We start from the raw sequence: 16027 nt of genomic DNA, 5'->3' as shown, positions 1-16027 counted from the left end.
AGCCATGAAGTTTGTGGTATTTGTTACCACAAGCAATAGAAAAACAATACAGCATATTTCTTGTGCATGTTCAATTATGTGAGCTATATAGTAAAATCAGTGTCATCATTTCATGATCTTTAACATTGGATAAATGGTCTTCCTGAGTACTGAATTTGCTCTGAGTCAGTTCTTCACTGCCTATACCATTTTGGTGACCAAATTGCATTCTCAACCACATATGCTTCATCATGAGCTACAGTTATCTGGACCATACCTGGATGTGTTTTGACATGCAATCACAGGTTCAGAACACCGTGGTGTTAGGACAATGTCAGGTGTCTTCATAGGATAGTCTTTGTAGTTCTTTGGACCTAGATCCAAATCCCACACCATAATTTACTACCTATGTAGCCCTAAGTCTATTACCCAACTTGTCTCCAACTCCTTTCCTCATATCAAATTGGGATAATATATAACTTGTGCAAAAAACCAAACCTCAACAAATTCAAGAAGATCCAAATAATTCCATGCATATTTTCTGACCACAATACTATGGAACTAGAAGTCAGCCACTAGAAAAAAATCTGGAAAGACCACAAATACATGGAAGTTAAATAAGATGCCACTAAACAATGGATGGGTCAACCAGGAAATCAAAGAAGAAATTTAAAAGAACAGGGAAGCAAATTATAATTAAAGCTCCAAAATATATGGGATGCAGCAACAATCCCATTTACAGTTGCACCAAAAACAATTAGATACTTAGGAATAAACCTAACCAAAGAGGTGAAAGATCTGTACTCCCAAAACTATAAAATACTGATGAAAGAAATTCAAGATGACACAAAGAAGTGGAAAGACACTTCATGCTCATGGATTGGAAGAAAAATATTGTTAAAATGTGTATACTACCCAAAGCAATTTACACATTTAATACAATCTGTATCAAAATGCCAACAGCATTTTTCACGTAATGAAAACAAATAATCCCCAAATTTTTATGAAGCCACAGAAGACCCTAAGTAGCTAAAACAGTCGTGAAAAGGCAAAGTAAAGCTGAAGGTATCACAATTCTGGACTTCAAAGCTACAGTAATCAAAACAGTATGGTACTTGCACAAAATTTTACACATAAATCAATGGAACAGAATAGAAAACCCAGAAATAAACCCAAAATTATATGGTCAATTAATCTTTGACAAAGCAGGAAAAAATATGCAATGAAGATATGAAGATAGTCTCTTCAACAAATGGTGTTGGAAAAATTGGACAACATGCAAAAGAATGAAACTGAACCACATTCTTACACCATACAGAATAATATATTCATAAAGGATTAAAGACCTAAATGTGAGTCCTGAAACCACCAAAATCCTAGAGGTCAACACAGGCAGTAACCTCTTTGACATCAGTGGTAGCAATTTCTTTCAAGATATGTCTCCTGAGGCAAGCAAAACAAAAAAAAAAACTTTTGGGACTACATCAAAATAAAATGCTTCTGCACAGCAAAGGTAACAATCAACAAAACTAAAAGTCAATCTATGGGATGGGAGAAGATATTTGCAAGTGACATATCCAATATATGGCTAATATACAAAATATATAAAGAACTTGTATAACTCAACACCCCAAAAACAACCCACTTAAAAAATAGGCAGAAGAGATGAACATACATTTCTCCAAAGAAAGACATCCAGGTGACCAACAGACACACATGAAAAATGCTCATCATCACTTATCAGAGAAATGCAAATCAAAATTACAATCATGTCACACCTGTCAGAATGGCTAACATCAATAACACAAGAAACAACAGGTGTTGGTGAGGATTCAGAGAAAGGGGAACCCTCTTGCATGGTTGGTGTGAATTCCAACTGGTGCTGCCACTCTTGAAAACAGTTTGGAGGTTCCTCAGAAAGTTAGAAGTACCTTATGATCTAGCAATTGCACTAAAGGGTATTTACCCAAAGAATACAAGAACACTAATCCAAAGGGATATATGCACCCTATGTTCATAGCAGCATGAATAGCCAAGATATAGAAGCAGCCCACGTGTCCATCAATTGATGAATGGATAAAGAAAATGTGGTATATACATACAATGGAATACTATTCACCCATTAAAAAGAATGAATTCTTGCCATTTGCGATGACATAGATGGAGCTAGAGAGTATAATGCTAAGTGAAATAAGTCAGAGAATGACAAATACTATATGATTTGGGCCAAATGTGGAATTTAAGAAACAAAACAAACAAGCAAAGGAGAGAAATGGGAGAGAAAGAGACAAAGGAAAAAAACAGGCTCTTAACTGTAGAGAATGAAGTGATGGTTACCAGAAGGGAGAGGAGGGGGAAATGGGTGAAATAGTTGTTGGGGATTAAGGAGTGCACTTTTGATGAGAACAGGGTGATGTACAGAAGTGCTGAACCACTAAATTGTAGACCTGAAACTAATATGACACTATATCTTAACTAGAGTTAAATAAAAACTTTAAAAAATATATAATTCATGCAAACTTGTTATACATATCAAATTATATCATGTTATTATAGGGTCTGGCATAGGACAGGCACTTAATAAACATTAGTTGTTTCTATTATTACAACATAGTTCAATGGTTCATTTATTCAACAAATATTTTGTGAGATCCTACTCTGTTCTAAGAATTGTTTTTCCAACTTGCTTAATTATCACTTTGAGATAGAACTGACGTTTATTTTTAAGATTGGAGAATCTTAAATCATAGGTAAAATGCCTGTTACTATGCCCAGAATCAATGCTTATTTAATGTTTAATAAATAAATTTATTCATTAACAAATGGCTTTAATCATTTTTATTCAGTGTGGACAGGCTTTGTGTTATCCATTAGAGGCCATATGAAAATACTTTGCACCAGCCAAAAACACATACACCATATACAGAGTATCTGAAGAATACAGCATTTTTCCTAGAGTCCTTGAAAAAAAAAAAACATGATGGTAGGAGAGTTCATTGAAAATGGAAGGGAAAACTTCAGAGCATTTGAGGTTATGACTGAATATGTATTTTCACCCTTAGGTTATTTGACTAAAACAGCATATGCACACTCAGTGTTTTATTAAAAAGCACATTCCTGCTCAGAGACATAACAGATACATTTGCAGTGGAAGAATTTTATTTATTTTCCTATTGCAAACTCTGCCAGAACCACATGGAAAAAGACCAAAAGATTTATTACCTTTATAAATCTATTCACTAGCTTTGAAAGATTTTCTCTAAATACCAATTAAAACAATTTTATTATTTTTCAGTTCTTATTGAAGTGTTTGTAGTTAATGTCATTGGATGAACACTTATCAAAATGTAAGAAAATAGTATAACTAGGCTCACTAAATCAAATGCAAAGAAATATCTTTTATTAATCAAAATAGTTGAAAAAAACAAAAGGGAAAGTGAAGGAACTGTTTCATGAAATCAAAAGGGTCTTCATAGGGATGAATAAGTATAGTGTGGGAGTATGTAAACTTTTATTTTATTTACAAAGAGAGGGCCCAGTGATACCACACAAAAAGGAAAGAAAAAACAGGAAATGTGCCTTAGTGGGCTTGTCTTATGATGGTTAAAGTCTCTATTCCTAGTGTGAATAGTACCATCAATGGATTCGAACATGGCTAAAATATAATTCTTTAGGTATTTCTGCAGATTCCAAAACCAATTCCACAATCTTATAACATTAAGGGTAAAGGGCAGTTATTTACAATTATAAGAGGGCTTAAGAAGTCTTCAAAATAGGTTAGTAAGAACTTCTAATTTTATAGAAAAAGAAATTTTCTAACGAGATGTACTAAAATCCAATTTATGAGTCACACAAAATTAGAAGATTCAATATTTAGTTGCTAAACTTTGTTTTTGATTCCTCATGTGTTATCCACTTTTATCACCACCTCATTTAACAGGCTTACTTCAAAATGACTTTTGACTGTTTTCCAAGATCTGGTCCACATTCAAGTGAAATTTGCTTCTAAAGTTTTCCCAGGAATGTGCCCCAGGGCTTTGAAAGTAATTCTAAATAAGAGCAATAAAATGTTTCCAAGGCAAGTTAGTATTGTCTAGAGCAGTACTGTCCAATAAAAATATTTTTGGACAGATATATTAAAAAAGTAAAAAGAAACAAGAATAAATTTTAGTAATATATGTTAACTCTGCATATCAAACATATGATCATTTCATCATGTAAAAAATGTTAAAAATTTTAATTAGATATTTCATATTATTTTCATACTCAGTCTACAAAATCAATATAAACTTTACATTTACAGTACATCTCAGTTTGCTTTTTAAATTTTTTTTAATGTTTATTAATTTCTAAGAGAGACAGAGCATGAGCAGGGGAGGGGCAGAGACAGAGGGAGACACAGAATCCAAAGCAGGCTCCAGACTCTGAGCTGTCAGTACAGAGCCTGACATGGGCTCGAACTGGTGAACTGTGAGATCATGACCTGAGCCTAAGTCAGAGGCCAAACTGACTGAGCTACCTACACGTCCCAGTACATCTCAGTTTGTATTAGATGTATTTCAAGTGCTCAATACTTGTACGTGGCTACCATGTTGGATAATACAGATCTAGAATGACAGTCACTATTCAAATTCTGTATTAAAATTAAACTTCTTGAGTTTAATTATAAGCATAAATAACTTGGATAAATATTCAGTTGGCAATTTTGGATTGCCTAAATAGTAGAAACTACTCTGTTTTCATGTTCTGCATTTCATATTACATGTATTTTGAGTCCCTCAAGTTTTTTATTTCTTTTTTCTTTAATTTATCTCTTTCCCCTTTTCTGCTGTGTTCTGGGAGAATTCTTTTAACTGTCCTTCTAATTCATTGGCTTAATTTTCATAGTATCTTATCAGTTTTTCCAGGTCTCCATTGCACATTTAAATTCAATAATTTTATTTTTTTAGTTAGGCACTGTTTCTTGATCTCAAGGTATGCACTCTGATAGATTTAATGTACCCTTGAGTATCCCTGATATTGTATGTTGCAAATTATTAATTTCTCCCTTCTTTTGATTTATTTCATTTGATTACTCAGAATAAGTTTCCTTTCTTCTGTACTGTAAAAATTTTTGCATAAATATTACATTGGTAACTTATTTTAAAGACCTGTGGCAAAAAAGTAGAATAATGTGTGGATTAACTAACTTTAGTTCACGCTTAAGGCATGGGTAGTGTTTGAAGCAGCTAAGCCCATGACTTCACCATCAAGGGGTTTTAAATAACTGTTTGTACACCAGAGGGAACATTAACGTAAAGATGGTTGGAAATTAGTTTGGTGAATTTTATTTATTTATTTATTTATTTATTTATTTATTTATTTATTTTTAAATTTTTGTTAATGTTTTTATTTATTTTTGAAGGAGAGAGAGAGAGACAGAGCATGAGCAGGGGAGGGGCAGAGAGAGAGGGAGAAACAGAATTGGAAGCAGGCTCCAGGCTCTAAGCTTTCAGCACAGAGCCCAATGTAGGGCTCCAACCCACAAACTGTGAGATCATGACCTGAGCCAAAGTCGGACGCTCAACCGAATGAGCCACCCAGGTGCCCCAGTTTGATGAATTTTAGTGACACTCAAGATATGCGGTTCACCAGAATGGTAGCACATCTCTGGCATGGACAACATGTAAATATCCAGTATGCCCAGGTGCTGAACACCTTTGGAGTAACACACAATATCCCAAACTCTACATGGTCCGTGGTCTATGTTACAAAGAGGACTGTGTGGTCAAATTCAACTACAAACCAGACTGATTTTGCTGTCAGGTGTGTTTGCATTTACCTTTGAGTGAATTTCTCAGGCAAGGTCCTCATCGATGTGCTTGAGGACAGAGAATACATTCACCTCCAAGTTTACAAGAACATGTCATATGACTATTTTTGTATCTTTCTGATAGGACATGTGGTTCATTTGGCAAATTTTGTGTAAACTTACTTTCATTTTAGCAGACCACCTGATAACCAGATATCATACAGTATACTCAACTCCAATCTCCAGAGGCTATCAACTGTTGAATGGCCAGCTGGATCAGGTCCATTTAAATTTGTTTTTAATGTTTATTTATTTTTGAAGAAGAGAGAGAGACAGAGTATGAGTGGGGGAGGCGCAGAGAGAGAGGGAGACAGAATCTGAAGTGGGCTCCAGGCTCTGAGTTGTCAGCACAGAGCCTGAGGCAGGGCTCTCTAACCCATGAACTGTGAGATCATGTCCTGAGCCGAAGTCAGATGCTTAACTGACTGAGCCACCCAGGCACCCCAGATCCATTTAAAATGATGAGTTTAATCTTTTTTTCCCATTCCTTTTGTAATTTTCACAAAGAAAATTCTGCAATCCTGTTACTGTCATGTAAGTACCCATTAAATATTATGTGGGTTTCTGTGGAAGGGTTGTTCTTGCCAAAAGGGATAAAGGAAAGTTTATCCTTTCTCTAGTTTCACTTGGTGGTTTGTATTGCTTGTGAGGTGCAGAGACAGAGTAGCTAGTTGGGGAAACTAAGAAGTAGGAGGATACTTGTTATGGTAGACTGAAGAATCCTGCCTTCTCTGACTAGCATTCCTGACTATCCAGTTAATGTAGATGGGCATTCCTCTTCTAGGACCTAGACAATCCCCATGATATTAGGTGGGGTTAAGATCATCTCCATGAAACCTTGGCAATAATTGCTCACAATTTCTGTCTCTCATTTTTTTTTCTCTTGTCTGTCTCAAGGTCATCTCCCATGTAGCCATGACTGCTTGGAGTTGAATGACATTGTACACCAGAAAAGGTCAAGGAGGTTTGAAGACTCGTAAGAGTTTTCATTGACTACATGGTAATTTCTATTCCATGAAGGAAAGGCAGGAAAACATTTTTAAAGCCTTGATATTACAAAATCTCTCCAGTGTCATTTCACTATTGCCTCTTCCTATCACACTTCAGCCCAGTCAATTCCATTAAATAATGGAGTCAAAGATAAAACTCTCTTCTGTTATCTTTGTAATCCTTAGCCTACAAGCACAGCATTATATTTGAGGTGATCCAGAATTATATCAATTCTATGGATCCTAGAGCATGGGTCTCTACAGATACCCACAAAAAATTAAAAAATAAAATTAAAAAGCCATATTAAAAAACTAAAATCTGTAACTCTACTCCTATTATTTTCTGAGAGAGCAGAAGTATTCTAAAATGTTTACTAGTGTCCAGTAAAAGAAAATCATTACACCAATATAGGGCCATTAAGAGCAAATCTTAAAAACATAATGCCAGACTAGATAAATCCTTTGCAAGAAAAGAGATTCATATTTTGTATCTATATTCACAATTTTCTAGTTCATTGCAATTATATTTTAATATTAATCATCCTTATAACTAATATTTTATCTTATTCCAGGCATTCAAAATTTAAATTAATAGTCTTTTACATTTTCAAATATAATAGTTATTCTTTTATTTCATATTTATATAATCAGCCATTGAAGATTTAGGAAGGAGGAAAGTTGAGTGTGAAATAAAATTAAAATCTCAGCTTGAAAACCACACCAGAGACCACTTAAAATTCTTGACATTTTCATCAACTCTAACTTCAAACATTTGTTGGTTAATGACTTGACTTTTTTCTTTCTGTGCCCTGGGTGAAAAGTTGGAAATGATTTAGTACTATAAAGTCTTAGATTCATTCTTCTGATGAACTCTCAGAAAATGTATGCACAGTCTTGCTGTATACCCAACGCACAGTATTCTTTCGAGGTGTTGTTTTCTTTCAAGCATGAATTAACACTATGAAAACTGCTTGATTACATGATTACTGACTAGGCTCAGAAAGGAAACTGATTTCATCTTCTCATGTCTATGGTTTCATTCACAAAAGGCTTGCAATATGTACTTCTTATGCAGGAAAAATCGCCTTTACTCAGGATGGGCTTCCCTATTTTCAATATGTAGATTTTAACAGGATCAGATTGTTTCCCCCTTGTGATGATCTTGTAATAAGGAGACTGCATAATTGGAAAAATAATTGATTGAAAAGAACTGGAAGTCTCTGAAAACATATATTAAAAAACCTAAAACCCAACAAACAAACAAGCAAAACCTGGAACTATTTACCCTAAATGACTTCAAAAAATATATTTTATATTCTAGTGAAAATAAAAGCAAAACATGATGCCCTTTTTGCTCAAAATATTTTGAAGAATCATATTTGAGGCCTGGTGAAAGATGGATTGTTTTAAAGCTATTTGTGAGGATTGCAGCAACAGAAGCAAAAGCATGTAGTTCAGGTGAAATGAACGTGGATGTCAAAAAGGCATCTGTCAGGAGGAAAATTCTAAACCCTGTTAGTTCTCACTTCCAATTATAGCAGCAGGCACAGTATAAAAAATGTTGCAATGAAACCAAGGGCTATACTCAGCTGACAGTTTTTCTTGGGCTGCTTTCTCTTTCAGCAAATTAGTCCTTCTAGGAGCTATCTTTTGTGTAAAAGTTTTGCATTTATGCACATGGATTTTCCCTTATCTACAGCATAGTATGTTATTATATGTGACCAGCTAGTTTCTCCTTGAGTCTTTTCAATATGACAAGGCAAAACTCTGGACATTCAAAATCAAGTAGGCAACATTTCTGATAACTTCAGAAAAGGCTTGAAATACAGAAACTACTGGTAACACTACCTGAAGGGTGATGAACCTTGATAATGGATGGTAAAAATAACACAGAAATAGGTCAACAAATCTCCTTAATATTCCATCATAGTAAAGCAAAGAAACAGTCATTAAGATAAAACTCAGTAGAAGAAGAGCAGACATTTTCCCATTAATCCAAGTATGTAATCTCTCTGGAACTATAGACATACAAAGTATATACTATTATTTCATTTGCAGACATACATGCAATGTCTTCAAACTCAATGACCAAAGAATTTTATCACAATGTTTTGTTTTTTTTTTTTTACTTTTAATTTTAGGTCAAAGGGACAAAAGTAAAAGGACAAGAGTTTCAGAAAAGAAATGCAGGTTTATATAGATGGAATGACAGTTTACCTGTCCCTTTCTTGCGTCATCTTCATTTACACATATGGAGAGCTATACTATGAAAGTAACTACATAAAGCTATAACATAGTGACACTATGAAGTCCTTAATTAGTTAAGAAACTTACTTATGTTTAATATTTTCTCTTTCTTACTATGACAAGAAAGCAATATATCTGCTGGTAACTTAAATCACAAGGTTTGAGACCAAAGGGTGGCACGGGATTAATCAGCAAAATTAAACTAAACACTCTATTCAAGTGAAGTTTAAAATCATACTGAATTTTGAGACTTATTTTATTATCACACAGGTTTATTTTTAATAAACTATGTGAAGATAACTATATATATTTGAGAATGTGAAAAAATGTTCCACCGAAATTTTCTGAAGGAAAAACACATGGGCTCATAGCTGATAAGTACAATAATATTTTTTTCTCTTAACCTTTTCTATTTTATCGAACCTGATCATCTATTTGAGGAAAAGCTCTTGAAAAGCTTTTTAATAAGAAATAAAGTATTCCTTTCTAAAAGGCACAGTCCTGAGGATTTAGAAATATGGTCCTGAGGATTAGAAAGAATTTACTTAGGAAATTATATAGTGATTAGAGCACACTACTGTTACAAATTGTATCAGGGATTTTATGGTGGGTTTCCATTTAATTCCTTAAATACTGCATCTTTAAAGCTTAGAGTATGATGTTACCAAAGAGATTATATTATTAAAAAGATTGGTGAAACCCAGTTACCAGTATGAGAGGATTACACTGATGTTTTAAAGGATAGCCAGTTTGTTCAGTATTATTAAAGTCCAAGGTAAATGGAATAGAAAGTAAGCAAAGGAATATGTTTACCTTGTAAAACTGGAAAAATGTAATTATGTTTTGAATTCCCAAGTTATGGAATTTGCACAGACACAGACACACACACACCCTTTTATTAACTCATCCACAGAGAGTTAAATAATGACTGAAAACTAACACTAGGTCCAGTGTCAATAACTGAGCACTTCTGAATTTTAATCCTAGAACAGAGAGGTATCATTTCCAGAGAAATAAAATATTTAAAATTAACATTCCTTGTAGTTCCAAAATGTGATAAGCCAATAAGGCCAAATTTAGCTTGCAGATAAATCCAAACCTTTTTAAGAAACTGATTTTAATCTAAGAACCAGCCTAAACAAGTTTTGACCTTTATATCTGAGACTCATTACACCAGTCTTATTTATAGAAAATAAGCAAAGTATAAAAAAAAGTACTTGAAAATAGGACATTATTATAAAAAGAACAAAACTGTAGTTAGCCTAATGGAGTTGCTTATCAAAACAATTAACATGTAATACATGAAATCATTTTTATTATAAAATTTTCAAATAATACAAAGCTTAATATTCCATAAAGAGCACACTCTACCAAACCTGTTTTTAGGCTTATGTCTTACAGTTTCCACATTGGAAAAATCATCTCTATAATTATAGGCTTGGCCTTTCATAAGATATAAAAGTAAATGTACAATATATTCATCTATGCAACTTAGAGAAAAGAGTGCTTTGACTCTGAAATAGTGAGATAATCAAAAAATCAGGAATTCTGCACATGCCAGAGACATAACTCTGCTTTCTTGTTAGATGCCATAGATTTGAAAAAGTTTCTGACAAGAATGTGGATGTCAAGGTAATAGGCTACTTATTTTCATTTCCATGCTAATTGATAACAAGGTGTGAGATGAGTCATATTTACCAAGTAACATAGACTCCTTTTTGACCTTCCTTTTCTTCAGTCCAGTGCCTAGAGCTTGGCTGCAGGCACTTTAGGAATCTTTATTTAGATAAGAAAAGGTAGAAAGAGTATCTGTCTCTCATTAATCTAGAGTAATAATGCAACTTAAAAAAAGCTGCCTCTGGAGGCATCTTGTTTCACCCAAGATCATGATGATGATGCCTTCCTAAGATCAGAAGCCATTACTTACCTTGGCCTGGTTTATATTTGAGAATATTCTACATGTTCCTTATGACACTACAAACACACACACACACACACACACACACACACACACACACACACAAAATCTTCCAAGGAGGTGTAAAAATGTACTTGAATGTGATTATTATACCTGACTCCATCATCACAATTTCTATCTGTCTTCAGCTTTAATACTGTTGATGAGAGCAGGAATTCTGGCTTATCTTTTGAATTTTCATACCATAGATGACTCTCAAGTCAATATAGCTAACTCTACTTTTCCTTTTAAACCAATAGTTGGATTTTCTGTTGGACATTTTTACACCTGACTGATATTGATTGTATATTCCTTAAGATCAACAGTATACCATATTCAATATATTCAAAAGTAAACACATTAACTCCCCTTCCCTATCTCTATCTCACACCTCATTTTCTGTTAGTATACATTTCTTGTTGGTTACAAGGTACTCATAAAAAAGTAATTGTTTATCTAATATCTACTTTTTGGTTAGTAACCCAACATTAAGTATTCAGAGTGGCAAAGTGTTCAGATAAAATACAACACTTCCCAATCACCCTTCCTGTGAGATGTGACCATGTTCCTAAGTTTTGGCTAAAGAGAAATATGTAGAAGTTGTTAGGTGGAGATTCTATAGACTTTTTAAAAAGGAGAGAAAAGGCTGAGTTGTGCTCATTTTGGTTCTTTCACTTCCTGCTCCTGCCTGGATATGATAACAGTGTTCACCTGAAGCAACTATCTTGGACAGCGTAAATTCTAATGAAGAAGAAAAACAGATGGTGCAGCAGCAGATCAAAGGAGCCTAGGTCTCCATTAACCTGTGTTGCTATCATCTTGTCCTACAGTGCTCACCTTCACACTTGCCTCACTGAAGAGAGAAAGTGATACTTATTTTAACCACTGTTAATTCTGGTATTTGTTAATAGCAGTTGAAGGCAATTCCTTACAGTACACAAAGTCCCTGAGAGTCCTTTCTCCTTCGTTTGTAATCCACCCCAATAGCCGATTAATCACCAAGTCCTGTCACTTTAATTTCATAAATTGTTTCAAATTTTCTACTCTCTCCATCTGCACTTTCCTTGCTTTAGTCCAAATACTCGTCGTCTGTCACTTCCCATTGCAGCAGCCACTAACTCATCTGCTTTCAGTCTCACTTGCATAAGGTGTATCATGGACACTGCTGCCAGAGTGTGCTCTCTGAAATGATTATCTGATCCCAATCTGCTCTTCTCCCCCTCAAGTTCACATGCCTTCGGTGACTAATTTCCAGCCAGATAATGTTTTTGTAGTGTGCCAAAAAATATGAATCTTGACATTGACCGTATCTCTGGCCTTGAGTTCTAGAAATATCAAAACACTTGGTAGGTCCCTGAATATCCCTCCTATGCCTTGTCGATGCTGTTTATTCTCTCGCATGCCTATGCTCAGATTGATGGCTATAAAACTCTTATTGTCAAAAACATAGTTAAGTTTTTCTTTGAAGATTTCATGACTTTCTGACTGGCTAAACACAATCTCCACTCTGTAAAATTGATTGCACATAATCTTATTGGTATATATCACCTTGAATTGTTATTATTTATTTTTTTTTACTAGACTGTGGACAGTTTGTTTCCTTTACAGGACTGCAGACAACCTAAGGGAGATAGAACGTAGCACTCATTTTTGTACTTCCAGATCCTGTCTTACCATCTGGGGAATAATTATACAGATCACTCAGTAAATTTGAGGAATTTGGATTGTAGTGTGGCTCCTCTTTGGCATACTGTTAGTTAACAAACCCCCAAGAAACGATGGCATCATGGGTCATTCTAATGAAGCCAAAATCATTCAGGATTATTATTTGCATTAAATGGCCATTGGAATTATCTTGTGCTAAGCTACTGTTATGGTTGGGCTGGTCAGAGAGGGCAAGGGTTTTGGAAAGTTAGAAGAAAAACGTGTGGTTGCAAATGATGTCAAGACCATTTTGGTACTATTAATGATAGCAACACTGAGTCACCTGTGAAAGGGAACAACAATTTGATTATGAATTGATATTTTACTGAAATTCTTCTCTTTCTGTCAAGTTTTGTTACGGAGATTTATCATATGGTCCTGTATTCATACATAGGCTTATTTATTCTCTGTATCATTTGGTTGGGTTATTTTATTATTCAGGCTCAGGCAATAGATAACATTATTTCTATTGTTTAAACTCAGAAATTTAGCTACTGTTCGTACTTAATATGCTTAAATGTCCTAGGTGTTTGAAAAATACTTAATGCTATTCTACTCCTTTGAACTAGTTTTAGTCCCTTTCTTAGACATATATTTTTTATTATCATTTAGAGAGAAAGAAGGTATTTTAAGTACATTTGATAAAACCTTTGTCATTCAATTTCAGAACTTAGTGGTTAATAGAGGATCAATCATTTTCTCCTACCACTTTACTCATTAGAATTTGGTATTTTATTTCCCTTATTCTAATTGATGATAATCACTACCCGATTGGCCCAAGTGTTAGAATAACCTGTTATTTCCACAATATTATTGGTGCTCTGTATCTATGCTGAATCAGAAAACCAAAAATTTCAGTTTGAAAACTTACTCAACAAATAACCTTGCCAATTGATCTACTCATTGTACTGTTCCTGTAGAAACACTACAAGACTACTGTGACTAAGCTCTAATGTAGACAAAGTCAACTAAAATATTATTTCTTTCACATTAAAGGACTTCAGGCTGTCTATGTACTTTTTATTATAAATAAAATCAATTTTTGAAAATTCTTTAGAGATATACATCTTTAAACTCTATGATAAAAGGTTTTTTTTCTCCCTATCTGCTTCAATATGGGCTTTAATAGCACTAAAATTACGGGTAGAGAAGAAAATGAAATTTAAGTAAATACGTGGGAGGATTAAGAGATGTGTGATCCTGCTTTTTAACCGTCTGCCATGACAGTTGCCCTAGCTGAATTTTAAGTAGCTTTCCCAGGGTCATAGAGCAAGTTTGTGTTGGAGATAGGATTCATCTCTAGGTGAGCTGGCACAGAAGTCATCACATTAAACATTTTTTTGTGGTGCTGTCTCCATTAAAAATGATTCAACAAAATTTATTGAGAATCTTCTGTGATCTAGACCTTAGATGCCCAATTCTGTAGAGCTCACATTCAAATGGGGGAAACAATGGACAATTAGCATAATAAATAAATAAATAAATAAATAAATAAATAATCAACCCAGTGTTCTAGAAAATTGTGTAACAGGGAAAAAAAACAAAACCAAACAAAAAGAATAGCAGCTATAAGGGAAACTGGAATATATGGGTTGTTTCTGAATTGTTTCATATTCACTAACCTGTACCCTCCATGGGAAACAACTTTTATATACTTGAGAACAGTGCTTGTACACAGTATATATGGATGATACAAAATGAAGTCTTATAGTCTTCATTCATTTCCAAAGTTGCTTAAGTCATCAACTTTTCTCCTACCCCTTCATTGAGGTTATGTTATATACTGTATAGAATTAGATTTTAAAAATCACATCTGTATGCCATCCTGAGATCCCTTGATATCCTAAATATTATTTAAAACAAATTTTTTTTGCACCAAGGTACACTTTTTTTTTGCCATAAAGTTCTATGAGTTTGACAAATGCACGATGTCATGTAGCCACCACTACAATATTAGACACAGTACATTTTTTTCCAGCAGCTTACTGGCAGTCATCCTGCTGGAATCCACAGTGCAGTCATCTGGAACCACATCCCTTTATTGCATGGGCTCTTCTTGGATCTTGAGCCTACCAACTCTCAGACAGAAACTTATACCAGTGGTTCCCCCAGTTCTTAGGCGTTTGGCTTCAGAATTAAACTTTTACTGTCTTGAGTGTCTAACTTGCCTACTGCAGATCTTGGGACTTCTCAGACTTTATGATCATATGTACCATAATACCTTACAATAAATTATGTAATATATGACTATGTGTCTATGAATTACATATAATAAATCACATATAATTTATTATAAGGAAATATGCTTATATATATACACTATATATGTATGTATACACATATATTTATATTTATGTACCCATACATATTTATCTCCTTTGGTGAGATATTTGTTCATATCTTTAATTGGGTTATTTGTTTTTGGGTTTTAAGAGTTCTTTGTATACTTGGGATACATGTCCTTTATCAGATGTATGATTTACAAATATTTTTGATAAGATATCTATAATGTTATTAACCCACAAAGTGCCTACGGGAGAGTGATTCCAGGTCAAGCAAAGTCAGGTACCTTAGTAGGGGAAGAGGTTATGGTCCAATGGCCCTGAAGGAGAAGAAAATGGCATTTTCTCTTGATTCATGATCTTGTTGTATTCAGATATTGCTAATGATACATAAAGAAGTCATTTGGATGTTATATTAGTGAAATTATGGTAATGGATTATATATGTATCATCTTAAAAACTTCAGGGAGAAAAACGTACAGCTTTGGAGTCTCACTTCAAGCCTTAAATAAATTTTAATTTTTTCCTACTTTCAAGAAATAACGCAGTAAGAATAATTTAGGGAGCTTCAAAACCACTATGAAGAAATACATCTCCAATGAAACAAAGCCTTCTTTACAATCTCCATTCCCTGCTCGTGCAAAAAATAAGAGCCATAACTCACCCCCAGACACACTCACACACAAATCAGTTAGATATATAATAGTCTCAGGGTATGGGGTTTTGCAGTAACCCTGCAGAGAGAGGGCCTAAACCCCTTACTGTCCTAAATGATGTAAGTCATTCTTCCCCCCTCAATACCCTTAAAGCTTGTACATTTTAGCTTATGAGATATAAGATAGAATGGAAAGTGTCTTTGCTCAGTATCTACCCAGAGTTCCAATCCTCTAGAAGTAATGAGGTGATAGTTTGCATACTTAAACTGCCCCATTAGAGAAAACAAGAACATTATTGCTAAGGTATTAAGGAAATGGTAATATAGTTAGAAACTAGAGAGCTGACTTTTCCCTATGAAATG

This window comes from Felis catus, chromosome A2, assembly GCF_018350175.1.
Source record: "Felis catus isolate Fca126 chromosome A2, F.catus_Fca126_mat1.0, whole genome shotgun sequence".
NCBI classification, from domain to species: domain Eukaryota; kingdom Metazoa; phylum Chordata; class Mammalia; order Carnivora; family Felidae; genus Felis; species Felis catus.
This window is presented reverse-complemented; position numbering follows the sequence as displayed.